Raw genomic sequence first — 3,546 nt, 5'->3', positions numbered from 1 at the left:
CGTACTTATGAAACAATGACAGGACAGAAACCTGAGACTTTGGATAATTACAAGATAGCTCCAGGTTCTAAAAACCTTTTACTTCCATTTGATTTCACCCTCCCAGAAAACCAACCTTACAATTCACCATTGCAGTAACCCAACTCTTCAGCCGGGCTAGAGCACCCATCAAATTTCCACAGTATACATGATGTGTTGTACATTGATAATATGTCCCCTTATACATGATGGAAATGGCTGTATTGCAGCTTGGAGAGAGTGTCACTCCCCAAAGTTCAGCTCTGTGACCACTGCAGTTTTTCACATGCTTTTATGGTTCAGATTTAAGGATATAACATTGAAGTTGGCAGCTAATGCAAAACATAGAAAGTTTTGTGAGCACTGAGAAAGATGGTAATAGACTCCAGGAGTATATAGGTATCCTGGTGGAATGGGCTAAAATGCAGTAGATGAAACTCAGTGTAGAAGGTAAGGAATGAAGTGGAGGTGCCAGTATTGGACTACGGTGGACAAAGTCAGAAGTCACATGACACCAGGTTATTGTCCAACAGGTTTATTTGAAATCACAAGCTTTTGGAGCACCGCTCCTTCATGTGGTGATGTGGAGGTAAGAAAGATGAAGAAAGAAACTAAATGGTGCAGTTTAAAGGGGGTGGAAGAACAGAGATATCTGGACTATTTGAACACAAGTATTTGATGTGTTGAAAGGTGAGAGATTTGCTAGCAAAGCAGTAAAGTATATGGGATCTTAAATATTATAAATGCAAGTATAGAGTACAAACTAGAATGTTATATTGAACCATTACAAGATATTAGACGAGCTCCAGCCAGAGTTCTTTATTCAATTCAAGCAAGCACATGCTTTCAGAATTATGTGACATTTTTGGAGAGGGTACAGAAGAGATTTATTTGAATAGTTTTGGGACGAGAGGCCTCAGTTATGTGAATAAATTCGAACAGCAGGGATTGATCATTTTAGAGCAAAGCAGTTCAAGAGGAGATTTGATCAATGTGTTGAAAATTATGAAGAGTTTCAACTGAATAAAAAGAAAGATTCCAGTGGCTGATAATGGGAGAGAACTGATTTTAAAAACCACAGACAGCATGACAAGCAACTAATTCTAGCAAAGCTTCTTTAGGATTTGGAGTAGACTGCAAAATAAGGTAATGATACAGGTTCGATGGCAACTTTCAAAAGAAAATTGGATAAATGCTGAGCAGTCCTGCCTACCGAGAGATTGATGGAGAAAGAAATTACAGTCATGTAGGAAAACAGCATAGGAATGTGACTACATCAGGTTGTTGCATTACAGCAGGTGCAGTCTCAATTAACTGAATGGGATTCTTCCTGTACTGACTGAATCCATGATTTCATTATTTTATGAAATAGTTACCTAATCTTTTTAATACCTTAAGTCAAAAAGACAGTTTAAAGAAAACTGAAGTCTTGCGTCAGTCTACATATTAAGTAAAGTACAAACCACTAAGTATTGCTTCCTATGGGGAATTGTCAGCCAGGCAGAAGGCTAGCTATTTCAGGATTCCAAACTAATCGATTTGTAAAATTCATATTTGGCAAACAACCTCCTAGGCCTGGGAAAGTCCAACAATGGAAAGGAGGCAAACAGATTTAGGGAGTGATAAATAGCAACTGTGTGTGGAACAGGAGGAACAGCAATGTTTTTGCCCACTGTCTCCCAGGATCATGGATCACTGTTCGTCCAAAGCCAAAGTCTGACCTTCCTGGGTTTGGACCCCAGCTTTATTGATGAGACCTGTCCAGTCCTGTGAGCTGCTCAGAGTCCTCTCCATCCACAGGAAATTAAACTTGTGGAGCAGGCTGATCTCCACACACGAGGCTGTAAGAGTCATTAGATGCGCGCTATTTGCCTGTTTTGTCCTGAATGGCTACGAGCTTCTTGAGTGTCCCAGGCAAGTGGTGAGTATTCCATCACAGAGCTCATACAGAGCCCAGTCGTGACTTCAAATCCCACCATAGCAGCTTGTAAATTCAATTAACAAATCTGAATAAAAAGCAAGCATCAGTGATTAATTATTTTAGAATCCATTTGGTTCATGAATATGCATTAGATGGGGAAATGTGCCTTCTTATACAGTTTGGCCGAAACAAGAATCTAGATTCACTTCACTCTTAATTTCCCTCTGATATGTCCCCAGCAAGCCAACTCAATTATATCAAATTGCAGCAGAAAAGAACATTGCACATGTGTCTACACAATACGGACTGTAATTCATATACATGGCTCACCGCCATCATTAGAAGTGTGTATAGATGTGGTGAATAAACACCGGTCATGCCACTTCAGCCCTACACTGAATTTGAGAATCTTCATGCTTAAAAATATCCCATACGAAGAACGAACACAGATTCAAATGTTAATTGTTTTGTTTTAATTGAGAAGTCCAAGTGAAGGATAAGGCTTAAGATATAGGACACTATTAAAGAAAAGGTCAGTCAGGAAATAGTGATTAAATAAGGCCAGTTTGTGTCTTCAAAACTAGTAGATTGTAGGTGAGTACGACAGATTTAAATGATGTCTTATCACTAAAATGCAAAGAAATCTGGTGAAGAGAAACCAACATCGGAAATTGTATCTGTATAGTTGCAATACCATTTATGTGCTGTCCAATAACAAATTAAAACATGATAACATTCTTCTGAAATAACAGATATCATTGTTCCATTATTTTGAAGAATCAAAGAAACAATGTAATTAAACTTCTAAGAATATCTAATAGGACCTCTTGGAATACTTTACAATGATGGCACTGCTGTTACACTGCTAAATTTGGGCATTGCCTGAGAATAATTTAGTTATTTATTGTTTATTTCTATTTAGTCACTTGAGACAAGCTGTTACACATCCTGCTGGGACTCAAAGGAGAAAACCTCGCATTGGCAGCAAATAATTTATCACGAGTTTATGAGAAGCCAGATTTAAAATGCAATGTTGCATTACAGTGATGCAGAAAAGAAACCTCACTTGTGGTGTTAAAATATGGTACTGAGTTTTTTTTAGTAGGTAATAAACTACCATATAAATATCTGAGAGTTGGTTTTAGTTATTTTTCTTGATGCTTCTTTCTCATCTCATGAAGTCTGTCTTTGACATAGTCCTCTCCCAGTTGGTTCTTGGGAGGTCTCCATTCCCAGTCTTTTGTCAGCATGGATTAATAGCAAGATATCAGATTGTGCATGAAAGCATTATACTTTTCCTGTGCTCTATACAAAGCTTTGTTTCTGTTCGGGGGTGTTTCATTCATTCAGTTGAATTAATGTGCTCAGCTGGGGTCTTGCTGTCAGCACCAGAAGTGGGTGCCTTTTGGCAGAAATGGAATGTGTGTGGATAACCACAACTACAGGAGAGGGGAACATTTAACAGTCTGGAGGGGATGGCACCATCCAGTAGGTGAACAAAGACAAGCAATGAGGCGCTGATCTTGGCATAACTGGAATGCAAATGTAGATCTTGGTGCCATCTTGTGCCACAGATCCAGCTGCAACAGTTGTTGTGACGAACACCA

This window comes from Chiloscyllium punctatum, chromosome 27 (genome assembly GCF_047496795.1).
Source record: "Chiloscyllium punctatum isolate Juve2018m chromosome 27, sChiPun1.3, whole genome shotgun sequence".
Lineage (NCBI taxonomy): Eukaryota > Metazoa > Chordata > Chondrichthyes > Orectolobiformes > Hemiscylliidae > Chiloscyllium > Chiloscyllium punctatum.
The sequence above is the reverse complement of the archived record's forward strand: the minus strand, read 5'-3'. Positions refer to the sequence as shown.